The sequence below is a fragment of the Cryptomeria japonica genome, chromosome 4 (assembly GCF_030272615.1).
Source record: "Cryptomeria japonica chromosome 4, Sugi_1.0, whole genome shotgun sequence".
In the NCBI taxonomy this organism is placed as follows: Eukaryota; Viridiplantae; Streptophyta; class Pinopsida; order Cupressales; family Cupressaceae; genus Cryptomeria; species Cryptomeria japonica.
The window spans coordinates 727,856,181-727,871,200 of record NC_081408.1 but is presented as its reverse complement, the minus strand read 5'-3'; positions in this window follow the sequence as shown (position 1 = coordinate 727,871,200).

Here is a 15,020-nt window from a genome sequence, read left to right as displayed (position 1 = left end):
ATCTGTTGAGTACAGATATGAAGCAAATAATCTCATACCACATATGCATCCAAGACTGAATGGCAACTAGATGAGGAATTTTGACAACTGGGTCAACATGAATTGGCAAAGGCCCTACGGCAACCGATGGTGGACTTGAAAATCACTAAGAAGGGGGGTGAATCAATGACACCAAAACAAACACTACTTCAAACACTAACCGGTAGATGAACTTAACCAAGCATTTAAACAAAATACATGCTATCCAAAATGAAATAACAACATCCACAAAAAGTAACACATCCACCATAACGCAAGTGTTTATATGTGGAAAACGCAAATAGGTAATAACCACGATGAGATGGAACTCATAAGTTAACTATCTGCAATAATAGATAATTGATCAGTTAAGGTCTTACAAAATGCTCTACTAGGAGCGAATCTTGTTAGAGATTCCAAGCTTGATTAGAAGCTTATACCATGTTAAGAGTACTACCCTATTAGGAGTAACCTCGCTAGAGGATTTGAGAATCCAAACTAATGGATCACCTTGTTAGAGCTTACCCGATTAGGGGATTTAATTCTGTTGTAATGATTAAAAAACAACAAGAGTGGTTTGATTTGTTCTGAGGAGCACAATACTTGCTTGATCAAATCATTCTAAGTATATTCCACACTGCTCTTCATCTTAACACTTATCGCTCTTTAACAATAGCTTTCACTCTTTATGCATATCAATATTCGCATAATCTCCTCTTCTATATCATTTATCAGTTTCAAATGATTCACTAAGATGTCTTTAAATAGACATTCAGATCTTATGTTGGCCATAGGAAATCAAAACACAATTTCCTAGGTGTAGTGTATCTAGACAAGTAAACATAGCTCATCACAAAAATGACTGCCAAGAAAATGGTGCTGGTAACTCATCACAAAAATGACCGCTAAGAAAATGGTGATGGTAACTTGTCACAAAAATAGATACCGATTAGAACAGTCAATACCAGTTGGAACAAAACATGTGAACCATTGTCCTAGAATCTTCCGATTGATCTCCATCTTCATTTTCATTTTGATGCCAACTTAATGTAACCATAGGTTATCTCTTATGCACATACCGGTTGACACAAAGTACTGGTTAGAGATGAACCTTAAACATACCAATTAATAGTGTAAACCAATGAAGTTACACCAGTAGTCAATGTAATCATATGTGTGTGTGAGAGTGTTTCATCAATGACAACAAGTGATGAATATATTACAATCATCATCAAGCCAACAATCTCCCCCTTTGGCATTGATGGAAACACTTAGAAAATTTTAGAGTAATACAATACCACTAAGTGTGCATACACAACATATTTACACATGTGCTCATACTCCCCTTTAATGCAATACTCCCCCTTTGACAACAATGCCAAAATGATAAAGTAAAATATATACATATATATAGAAAATTTGTATCAAAGTGTTCAACATATATTACAACTTAAAAAGAGTTCATCCATTGGCTAGTCTCATAAAAATATCATTGAAGTTCTAATTCATTTGGGATAAAGCATTTTCCCATGATTCCAGTATGTTATCAGCATACTCAAATGTAGACATCAACTAGGAATGGAATTCTTCCATTGAGTCTAGCATGTAGGTTTTAGGAGTAGCAAGAACAACTTCTACATTGGAGTAGGCTCTCTGAAGAATGCCGACCTGTGAGGTGAGTTGACTCTTGAGCTCTCTTAGAGATCAAAATCTCTTAGCATTCTCATTATCATTCTTGACCAATCTGTCATGCAAATCATCTATAGACCGGTTAAAGGCATGAATGGAGTCCTGGAGTGGGACATATGCCTTGCATAACCTTTCTATTTCCTGCTTGGTTTCAACTTGACTCTTAGAAATGTCAAAATAAAAGAAAGTAACATTGGAGGTAGAGGAAAGATACTTTCCTCCATATTCAATAGCTTTCTTCAACAGACTTCCATTATGAGATAAAGCCATTTTGCCACTTTCAATGTTCTTTGCCAATTTATCTCCATATTTCTTCTTGTGGCTCTTCTCAGCAGACATTTGAGAAGCATCTTCAAGCAACTTGATTTGATCAGATGTATCTGAAACTAACTGACCAAGTTTGCTAATGGGTGTAGGAAGATGTGCAATAGTTGTTTCTGTTAGTAAACTAGACAAACTTTCAACTGCATTTAGGATTGTCTTTGCTTCAATCCTTTTCTCTTTCACTCTCTTCTTTTGTGCTCGAGATTGCATAACATTAGCAATCTTCACATTTCAGACACGCTCAAAGTGTTCATGTCAATGGGTCCTGAAATACTTAAAGAATCATCATCATCATCTTCAAGTAGCTTCTGCTTCGCCAGTTTAGGGGGTACACTCTTAATGATTGCTCTTTCTGTGTTCTTCTTTGTTGTCTCTTTAGGTAACTGATTGACAACTTTATCAGTAGACTCCTTTTGAGTATTTTCAATGATAGGTGGAGATTGGGGCTTCTCTAGTTGTTCTTTTGCCGGTTCATTGTCCATTGTTAGTTGAATACCTGGTTGTTCAACTAATGAAACTTGTACTTCAGTGATTGTAGGAGGCTCCATATCTGGTGCAATGATGTCTCCAGATAGGTCTACTGTGTCCTGAACATCTTCATCAATGAGAATAATGGAATCATCCTTCTTCTTGGTTGGATAGACTATGTCAGCTTGAACAATTTTCTCTTCATCCATTTTCAGTCGAGGAACATCATCTATAGTATCATCCTTATTTCTAGAGTGGATGACTTCTTCCCTCTTTTTGATTACACAGGCTAGCCGATGTGTCTTAGACTCAACAACTGACCTTTTTGCATTAAGAAGCTTCAATATTCTCACTTTAAAATCAAAATATACTTTGTATTGCTCCACTAAAGCACTAATTCCATCCGATGATAAATTGGGAAAATATTGCACAAATATTTCATCAATAATCTTCTTTTCCAATTGAATTGCTTCCTCCCATTTATCTAATAGAGTATTATACAAAGAGATTGAAATATCATTTTCTAAGTCATGCGAAATGTATTGTAATGACCCAAATAAGTCATTACCTATTGGATTACTTGCTTCTGCTTATCTTCAGTGAAAGAATCAAAATATTCTTTGACATTATCAAACACATTTCTTCCTAATGTCTTCATTGTTCTCTCAAAAAATGTGTCAGGTTTGTAGGTAGCAATATCTATAGGTGTAGTTGCCTTTGGCACTACCTTTACCTTCTTGGGTTTTTTGCCAGTTTCTTTTTCCTTCTTTGGTTCTTCAGAATCTGTACCCTCAGACTCTGGTTGCAAAATCAATTTCTGATTTCTCTTCTTTGGTGCATTCTCCTTCTTTATATATACTTTAGGTGTTGGTTCCTTCTTGGTTAGGACACTCTAAGTCACCCTTGTGGTCTTTTTCATCGGATATTTTTCATCAGACTTCTTTCTCTTTCCTTTCACTTTGGCTACAAGTGCAGTACTGGTTTCAGTTGGTGCAACTTGGACTGCCACAATGTCTAATTTTTCCTTTTGTTTATCTTTAGGTGATGTGAACAAGGTATTAGCATAGCCAACCAGTAAATCATGATTGACCTCATAGCTCATATCTTTCATCTCTTCCTCTCTAGGCTCAATTTCTTGCATCAAGCAAAAGTTAGTGGTAATAGTGAAGACTATGTCTTTTGTGAACTATTTTACCACATCTTTAGGTAGCCTCATTCTCATGCTCATCTTTTTCTGGAATTCATTAAAATACTTGTTCAAGGTAGCTGAAAAAGTATTCTTCATAGCCTTATGTTGTTCTTGATTCGTGCATTGAACAGTTATTCTTTGGACCATTCAATATCTCCTATACCCAGTAGGAAGTTCTGAAAATAGAAAAATAACCTGGCTAATAGCTAACCATATTTGAACTTTTGTGTGTTGTCCTTCTTAATGGATTTCAAATTTTGAAATAATTTCTCTCTGATGGCTTCACAAATATCATAATCTGCATTATCAACAATCATTCTATGTGGTATATGAATTGCTGCATATGGAACATTGTTAAGTCTACTGGAGTAAAATATCTGGTAGCCTATCACCATTGCTACAAGTTTCACTATAGGGTCTCTAATATTGTTGATAGAAAAAACACGCTTATCAGATGTAGAACTAGTTAACTTGAAGATAGTATCCTTTGAAATTATTCTTAACACAGGAAGTTCACTGGTTGAGAAATATCCTATTACAATCCTAATAGCTTCCTTGGTTATTGTGTGAGTCCTCTCCAAATACATATTCTCTCCATGGACTGGACTCAAAATGATCCTGATGTGATCATCCTCAAAATATTCAAGAAAATATGCGGCATTAAGAAAACCTTTTTCAAAAACCCTAACATATTTTGTTTCAATCTTTTCGCTCTTATCATAGAGTGATTTCAGTTGAGTATAGATGTGTAGAGTTCCTAAATCTTCTATTTTGCAATCTATATAGCTGGACAAGTCACCTTTGACCACAACACCACTCGAGACTTGTGAAAATGCATTATAAGACATAATTTCATCTTCCTTTAGAGCTTCCTCAGGCTCAGTAGTGATCATCAACCTCTCTACAAACTTAGAAGTAGGTGTCATTCTAGATAAACAAGTTTCAAAGTGGTATACAAAGAAATACCTAGTATCTTGCACATCGCTCCGTTTCCCAGTTTAAATGTTCGAGTGCACACCCGTTCACCCCTCTACAACTTTCAATTCAACTTGATTTCTCTAATCACAAAGTAATTTGCCAATTTACACCAAGACAATCTTGTTCTACTCTGCAATTGCTTCAAATTTCTTTTTCGAAAGAGTTAGGGTAAAAATGATAAAGTAAAACTTGTTTTTATCCTCTTTACCAACTGTAATAAATGCTCGCACTTTAGGTTACAAACACTAATTTTATCACTTAAGTGAAATACCGGTTGATAACATGTCAACAAAAAGTCACCAAAAATTCATAATTCAAAAATTATTTCCCACTCATTTTACAAGGGGTCCGGAGATGTTTTACTATTAAGCTCCTTTTAGTCGTGTTAAATAGGCTTAAGTCACTAGTATTGGACTCTCTTCACTAGGTGAAGGAATAGTTTCTTCTCCAGGTGAGTCATCACCTTTCTTTTTCCAAATCTGATTCATATCTTCTCTAGTTTCCTCAATATCAACTTTTTGCTTGCCCTTCTGATCCTTGAAAGAGTTGACTGGTTTACTATTTCTTGATCTACAAAATTTTACTAAGTGCCCTAGTTTGTTGTAGTGATAACAGACCATACTAGATGATCTCTAGGGTTCTGCATTTACTCTTTGTATTCTTCTTCTGTAGTTCATAGCCACATGACCAAAGTTATTACAAAAAGTGCAAACAACATTTGTTACCTTTTCCATTTCGAATGGACTAAACTAGTTGCTATAAGATCTTTGCCAGTTCCGGTTTACCCAGTTATCAAAGTTCCTTATCCGGTCATCATTTGGTCTAGGATGCATGTGTGGTATGCAATTATTTTCTCCATATCTCCACTCAATATGTCTATGCCCATACATTCCACATGTGTATCAATGACCTTCAAACTTTCTAGACACATACCTAACATTAGTATTGTAATTTGCACTTTTGTTAGGTTTGTCTCTACAGACATTTGCAGTATGACCAGGATTATGAAAAACAAAGCAGACAGGTTTAAAAACCTTCTTACCAGTAGTCTTATTGACTTTAGGAGCAGTTTTGTTCATTGGATAGTTGCTCTTTGTACCAGACGATTCACCTTTTTCAATTGTATGAAAACCAAGTCCAACATGGTAGAACTTTTGACAAACTTCTCCAATTTCTCATTGGCTTTAGTAAGCTTTTTGACAAGATCTTCATTGTTCTTAGATAGGTTCTCTTTCAGAGATGATGCCAACTCAAGGCCTAGCTTTAGGTTGTCCTTTTCTTCTATTTCAGCAATCAAGTCCTCATGCATAGTGTCTTTTTCATGTTTGATCTTTATGATCTATTACCTTGCTAAGATCTTCACCAGCTCTTCTGGCTTCTAGTTCTTGACTCATGCAAATAGTGAGACCTTCTAGCTCTCTCCTTAGATTTAGTTTCTCACCGTTCACCTTTTCAACTTCATTAGCTAAAGCTTCAATATTGGCTTCATCTGAAGAGATATTATCAAATATTTCTAACTATTTTTCAAATAGCTCTCTCCTTTTGACTTGAGAAACTTTAAGTTTTCTGCTAAGGGATTCAATTTCATTTATGCTAGCTTCTAGCTCTCTAACCATCTCAAAGTAGCTCATGTCCCCCATGATAGTTTCAAGACTCCCTTCTAAGTGGTTAGGCTTCAAATAAGTTAGTCTTTGATACCAATTGATGGACTTGAAAAGCACTGAGAGGTGGGGGTGAATCAGTGACACCAAAACAAACACTACTTCAAACACTAACTAGTAGATGAATTTAACCAAGCATTTAAACAAAATACATGCTATCCAAAATGAAATAACAACATCCACAAAAAGTAACACATCCACCATAACACAAGTGTTTATACATGGAAAACCCAAATAGGTAAAAATTACGGTGAGATGGAACTCACAAGTTAACTATCTGCAGTAATAGACAACTAACAGGTTAAGGTCTTATAAAGTGCTCTGCTAGGAGCGAATCTTCCTAGAGATCCCAAGCTTGATTAGAAGCTTATACCCTATTAAGAGTACTACCCTATTAGGAGTAACCTTGCTACAGGATTTGAGAATTCAAACTAATGGATCACCTTGTTAGAGGATTTGTATAATGAAGCTTGTTAGAGCTTACTCGATTAGGGGATTTGATTCTGTTGTAATGATTAGAAAACAACAAGAGTGGTTTGATTTGTTCTGAGTAGCATAATACTTGCTTGATCAGATCATTCTAAGTACATTCAACATTTCTCTTCATCTTAACACTTATCACTCTTCAACAAAATATTTCACTCTTTATGCATATCGGTATTCGCCTAATCTCCTCTTCTATATTAGTTATTAGTTTCAAAAGATTCGCTAAGATGTCTTTAAATAGACATTCAGATCTTATGTCAGTCATAGGAAATCAAAACACAATGTCCTAGGTGCAGTGTATCTAGACAAGTAAACATAACTCATCACAAAAATGACCGCCAAGAAAATGGTGTTGGTAACTCATCACAAAAATGACCACTAAGAAAATGGTGCTGGTAACTCATCACAAAAACTGATACTGGTTAGAATAGTCAATACTGGTTCAAAAAAAACATGTGAATTATTGTCCTAGAATCTTTCGCTTGATCTCCATCTTCATCTTCATCTTCATTTTGATGTCGACTTAATGTAGCCACATGTTATCTCTTATGCACATACCGATTGACACAAAGTACTGGTTAGAGATGAATCTTAAACATACCGGTTAACAGTGTAAACCAATGAAGTTACACTGGTAGTCAATGTAATCATATGTGTGTGTGAGAGTGTTTCATCAATGACAACAAGTGATGAATACATTACAATCATCATCAAGCCAACAACCAATTTAGTCCATTTGAGATGGAAAAGGTAACAAATGTTATTTGCACCATCTATAATAACTTTGGTCATGTGGATATGAATTGCAGAAGAAGAACTGGGAGAGGAAATGAATATCCTTGGAAATCATCTGGTATGGCCTGCTATCACTGTAACAAACCGGGGCATTTAGAAAATTTTTGTAGATTTAGGAATAGCAAACAGGTGAATTCTTCTAAGGATCAGAAAGGAAATCAGAAAGTTAATGTTGAAGAAACCAGAAAGGAAATGAATTGGATATGGAAGAAGAAAGGTGATGACTCAAATGGAGAAGAAATTGTACCTTCACCCAGTGAAGAGAACACTACACTGGTGAATTAAGCCTTTTAAATATGGCTGAGGGGAACTTAATGGTAAATCCACCTTCAGACCCCTTGAGATGAATGAGCGGTAAGAGAATTTTAAAGCATGAAATTTTGATAATTTTTTGTCAATATGTTATCAATTGTTTTTCTCCTTGAGAGGTAAAATTAGGGTTTGTAACCCTAAGAGGTGAGCATTTAATGTAGTAGGTAAAAAGGATAAAAGTGAGTTTTTACTTTTTTATTTTTACTCTAACGCATTCGAGAATAAATTTGGAGCATTTGCTAAGCTAAGAAAGATTGTTGGTTGATAATTGTCAAAGTTACATTATGATTTGCAATCAAGCTGATTTGAAGGTTGTAGAAGATCGAACTAGGGTGCACTTGGGGAATTCCACCTGTAAACGAGGTAGCATGCATAAGAAAAGGTATTTCTTTGAAAATCTTGCTTTGAATCTTGTTCATCCGCAATGGCATCATCTTCAAAGTCTGTAGAAAGTTAATGATTACATCTGAGCCAATGGAAGTTGTAGAGGTGAAAAAAATTGTGTCGTATAATGCATTATCACAAGTTCTGAGTGGAGTTTTAGTAAAAGGAGATTTGTCAAGTTATATTGATTGTAAGATAGAGGATCTAGGATCACTATACATTTACACTCAGCTAAAATCCCTCTGTGATGAGAATGGAAAGATTCAAACACAGTATGCGAGGATTTTCGAGAAAGGTTTTCACAACGCTGCTTATTTTCTAGAAGATTTTGAGGAAGAGCATATTAGAATCATTTTGAGTTGGGTTCATGGTGAGAACATGTACTTAGAGAGAACTCTCACAATTACGAAGGAAGCCATTTAGGCCGCAACTCGTTATTTCTCAATCGTTGTAGTACCTGAGCTAAGACAAATTTAAAAAGAGACAATATACTCTAACCGATTCAACATCTGACAAACGTGCTTTTTTTATTAACAATATCAGAGACCCTATGGTGAAATTGGAAGCAATGATGATAGGCTACCAGGTATTTTACTCCAGTAGACTAAATAGTGTGCCATCTATAGCAGTTCACACAGCTTATAAGATGATAGTTGAAAATGAAAATTGTGATATTTGTGAGGCTATTAGAAGACAACTATTTCTAACTTTGTAATCTATCAAGAAGGACAATAGTCTAAAATTCAAGTATGGACAACTATTGGTTGGGTTATTCTTTTATTTTCAAAATTTGCTACCGGGAATAGGTGATATTGAATGGTCAAAGGACCTACCGGTATCAGCACAAATCAAGAACAACATCAAGGTTGTAAAGAATACTTTTCCTACCGCTATGAATAAGTATTTTAATGAGTTTTAGAAGAAGATGAGCATGAGAATGAGATTGCCTGAAGATGTGGTAAGTCATTTTGCAAAAGACATTGTTTTTTTTGTTACCACTGATTTTTGTTTGATGTAAGCAATTGAGTTGAGAGAAGAGGAAATGGAAGTTATGAGTTATGAAGTGAACCATGACTTACTGGTTGGTTATGATAATAACCTATTAGCATCTCCTAAAGATAAAAAGAAGGCAAAAATGGATATTGTGGTATTCCAGGATGCATAAGACAAAACCAGTATTGTTCCTGCCACAAGTGGGAAAGGAAAGGAAAAGAAAATTGATGAAGCAGCTCCAGTGATAAAGAATACAAGGATGACTCAGAGTATCCAAACCAAAAAGGAACTGGCACCTAAAGCCTATACAAAGAAGGATAATGTGACAAAGAAAAGAGGTCAGAAGTTAATTCTTTAAGAAGAATATGAGGGAACTGACATAGAAGAAGAATCTAAGAAGAAGAAAGCTACCGTTAGAGTAGAAAAGTCAGTAAAGGAAGTGCCAAAGGCAACTATGCCTATTGATATAGCAACTTACAAGCCTGATACCCATTTTGAAAGAACAATGAAGACATTAGGGAGGAATAGATTTGATAATGTCAAAGAGCATTTTGATTCCTTCACTGAAGATGAGAAGAATCAAGTCATTCAATAGGTAATCACTCATTTGTGTCATTACAGTAGATTTCCACATGATCTTGAAAAGAATATTTCAAATTATTTGTACACTATTCTTTTGGATAAATGGGAAGAAGCTATAAAATTGAAGAAAGAAATTATTGATGAGATATTTGTACAATATTTTCCCAATTTGTCTTCAGATGAAATAAATGCTTTGGTTGATAAGTAAAAAATTCAAATTGCTTTTAAAGCAAGGAGATTGAAGTTAATCAGTGGAAAGAGGGAAATTATTGAAACTGAGACCCATTAAATTGCCTATGAAATCAAATGTTGTCAATCAACCGGAAATGGATGAAGAAGAGATTATACAAGCTAGTGAGGTTTATCATGTCAAGAAGAAGGATGACACCATTATTAATGTTGTTGATGATGTTCAGGATTCAGTTGATCTATCTAGAGACAACATTGTACCAAATATAGAACCTCCTACAATCACTGACATAAAGGTTACTTTAGTTGAGAAACCAACAACTCAACCAAAAGTGGTCAATCTACTAGAACCAGAATAGCCGAAGAAACCCTAATCTCCATTGGTCTTACAAGATACTCAAAAGGAGTCTGAAAATTGTTGTCACATAGACTTCTGAAAAGGAAACTGAGAAGAATCAAGAGAAAGCAATCATTAAGGTTACATCCTCTGAACCGACAAAGCCATTAGTCACTCCGCAAACTGATGAGGATGATTATAATTCATTGATCATTTTAGGGCCTATCAATGTTGATAGCATGAGCGCATTGAAAATGATTCAGATTGCAAGTGTTATGCAATCTAGAGCACATAAAAAGAGACTGAAAGAGTAAAGGATTGAGGCAGAAACAATTCAGAATGCAGTAGATATCTTATCTGGTCTGCTACCAGAATATTCTATAGCACATCTAACATCCTCTATTAGCAAACTTGGTCAGTTAGTTGCAGAAGCATCTGATCAAATCAAGTCACTTGAAGATGCTGCACAAACCTATGTTGAGAAAAGTCACAAGAAGAAGTATTGGGAGAAACTTGCAAAGGACATTGATACTGGAAAAATGGCTCTATCACATGATAAAGATTTTTTGAGGAAAGCTATTAAAATAGGAGGAAAGTATCTTGCTTCTACCTCTAATGTTTCATTCTATTATTTTGATATCACAAAAAGACAAATAGACACAAAGAAACAACTAGAAAGGATATGCAATGCATATGTCCCACTTTAGGACTCTATATTTGCTAAATTAGAAAATTTGTAGATGATTTGCACAACATGTTGGATACTTATGATCATGAGAAGGCAAAGAGACTCTGGTCTCTCAAGGAACTCAAATGTCTACTCACCTCACAAGTGGACATACTACAGAGAGCCTACTCAAGTGAAAAAGCTATCTTAGCAACTCTAGAAACCTATACACTGAACTCGATGGAAGAATTCCATTCACATCTTATATCTACAAATAAGTGCACTGAGAATGTTCTAGCAACATGGACAAATTCCATATCACAGTTGAAGTAGAACTTTAATAATATTTTCATGAGATTGGCGAATGCATGAACTTTTTTTTAAGGTTATTGTTGTACATGCTGAACATTTTGATAGAAATTTTCTATATATATATATTTTCTTTTTCAATTTGGCATTGTTGTCAAAGGGGGATAGATATATGTATATGTGTTTTTGAAAATTTTGTATAATGTATGCATGAAGGGGGAGTGTTGTCTTCAAAATCTGATTCCCTTTAACATCCTTAGAATAATATGGTTAAACTCGGTGCAGAAGAGACATTAAAGATAAAGAAATTCTCAAGACAACATATGACAAGGTTTTCTTGAACCTTCTACACTTCAGACTTACTCAAAGCCCAGGTGGGTATACCTTTGTGAATTAAATTCACACTTTCAAACATAAATCCACAGCAAACCAGTCCAGAAAACCAGTGGATCTATTCACCTTGAAATCAACTGAAACAAAGAATGGAAACTATACTTCAATTCAGCATTTTGATCAACAAAGCATGCAATAAACAACTTCAATTAATACCAGTGCCTTATCCAAGGTCACAGAGTCATCTAAACTCAAATAAGAATCCTCAAACAAAACATCTTTATGCTTCCCATCAGCTTGGTTTCTATTAATACTTGTATATGCCTGACACCTAAAAGAATTCAAGCATTCCAAACTAAGCTATGGTCATTAAAATTCAAAGTTCCTTCCAAAGAGTTTACTGGTATGAGTGATCCCCGCATCTTTAATTTCCCTCCTAAAGAGAAAAGCTAACGAGCACTTCTACTAAAATTGCTTTACAATTCCATTCAAACAAAACAACCCTGGATTATTCAGAATGAAAGCAGTAAACAAATTTGTAAACACACTTGAAGACAACACAAAGCTTTACTCCTTAATCACCAGATCCAGTCCACTGGCAAAATAATCACCACCTTTGAAGAGAAAAAGATGCATTAGGAGTGAGTACCATCCGAAAGGCCTATCCACCTTTCCATTCTTGATTCCTATTAACCCTCCATGGATAGCATCAGTAATAAAAGAGGCATAATCAAATGTAATTGCAAGAGAAGGATTCAAAATCTGGGCAATCATTAACAAGTAATGATTTGGCATATTTGTTTCAGCATCTTCTCCCAAAACTTGGCAAAGTGCCCAATACATAACTTTGGCCCTTAGGGTTAACATACTTAATGAAAAGCGCTCTTGTGTGTTGGGTCCTACAACTGTTAACCCTCCTGTAGTCACATAAATCTGTCCACTTAATTAAATGAATACTTAGTATTTATTTGATTATTTAACCATCAATTAATAATTAATTAAATTAATATTTAATTAATTCATCTTAACCCTCTTCTCCTATTAATTAAATAAATTATTCAATTTATTTGATTTAATTCGCTTAACCAAATTCATACCATTAATTAAATAAATAAATCATATTTGTTTAATTAAATCTTCTCTCACATTTAAATAAATTAATATTTATTTAAATCCCCCAAAATCCCACCTCTCACATTTAAATAAATTAATATTTATTTAAATCCCCCAAAATCCCACCTCTCACATTTAAATAAATAAATCATTTATTTAAATCACCTTTATCCTCCACCCACTTGTATTTTCCTACAAAAGCAAGTTGCACAATTATTTTAAATAAATAATTTATTTAAATCACCTTTATCCTCCACCCACTTGTATTTTCCTACAAAAGCAAGTTGCACAACTATTTTAAATAAATTATTTATTTAAAATCCTATTTATCCTCACCCACTTGAAACCTTTAATGGTTTCCCTTAAAGTATTCAAACTTGATGGCTTTAAAGTCTTCAAACTTGATGGCTTCCTTCTATAGTCTTCTTAAGACTTTAATGGTTTTCCTTAAAGTCTTCAAGCCTTTAATGGTTCCCCTCAAAGTCTTCAAGCATTTTAATGCTTTATCTTCCTTTTTCTCATTTAAATAAATTAATATTTATTTGAATATTTATCCAAATACAACTTGCACACATTTATTGAAATAAATGAATTTTTATTTTAATAAAATCCTATTTTCCCTCACCCACCAAATCCACTTGCAAAATCTAATCCCCTTCTAGATTCTTCTAACCCCTTCCTAATTAACTTAATCCATCCCCTAATTATTGTCACATTCCTAAGCAAAATGGAGTCACTTCTCAAAGCCTAAAAGTCTTTGATAACCATTAAAGGCTTTCAACCTTCAACCACTAAATGTCTCAAAGTCTTGGATAACCTTTGAAAGCTTCCAACCTTCAACCACTAAATGGCTCAAAGTCTTTGAAAACCATTGAAGGCTTCCAACCTTCAACCACTTAATCCCCAAAGTCTCCAATAACCATTAATGGTTAATTCAACCCTCCCACATGGTTAAAACATTTGTTTTGACTCAACCTCTACCCAACCCAAAGGTCTCATCAGGCCATTAATGCTTTGACCATGATTATCTCTTAATCATTTGCACAAAGGTTTATCCTTGGATTAACTCCTAATCCAGTGAGTAATCCTAATTTAGGCTTGACCCTTACCTTCTAGATAACCATGAGGTCTTCTCAGGCCTTTAATGCCTCCAACCTCTTCTCTCAACCCAATCCTATGTTGACACTTGTCACCATTTTATTGGTGCCAATTGTGCACATGGATCCCCAACTTTCAAACTTGGCCCTTGATTAAACCATTCAATCTTAACCCTTCATTTCCCCATTTCTTCTATAAATAGAACCCTTCTCCTCAAGCAAAGAGAAGCATTTTAGAGTATTGTTGTTATACTGGCATTAGCATAGAGCTTTTTCATAGCATCACTATCTACTCTAGCATAGTATTTAGCTTTTCATTTCATATTTGAAGCTTAGTATTAAATCTCAATCCTCCATAAGCATCCATAGTGCAAAAAGCTGCTGAGAGCTACACTCATTTGGGACTTGGAGAGGAGAGGAACAAGGGAGGAGCAACTATGAGCATCTTGATTAGCTATTTCATTCTATGTTTATATGCTTTCTATTTCATGCTTAATATCTCTCTTGATATGCCTGTTTAGGATAATCTTTTGTTGCTAACACTAACGTTTGTTTCTTGTGCTCTTGTGTGTGTTGCCATCAAACAGATTTTCTAATCCTTTTTGCAGAGCATCATTTGGTGAACCCGACGTGAATCGAACACGCAAAGAGAAGCATTTTAGAGTATTGTTGTTATACTGGCATTAGCATAGAGCTTTTTCATAGCATCACTATCTACTCTAGCATAGTATTTAGCTTTTCATTTCATATTTGAAGCTTAGTATTAAATCTCAATCCTCCATAAGCATCCATAGTGCAAAAAGCTGCTGAGAGCTACACTCATTTGGGACTTGGAGAGGAGAGGAACAAGGGAGGAGCAACTATGAGCATCTTGATTAGCTATTTCATTCTATGTTTATATGCTTTCTATTTCATGCTTAATATCTCTCTTGATATGCCTGTTTAGGATAATCTTTTGTTGCTAACACTAACGTTTGTTTCTTGTGCTCTTGTGTGTGTTGCCATCAAACAGATTTTCTAATCCTTTTTGCAGAGCATCATTTGGTGAACCCGACGTGAATCCAAACACCAAAAAGATCAATTTTTTTATTTTTTT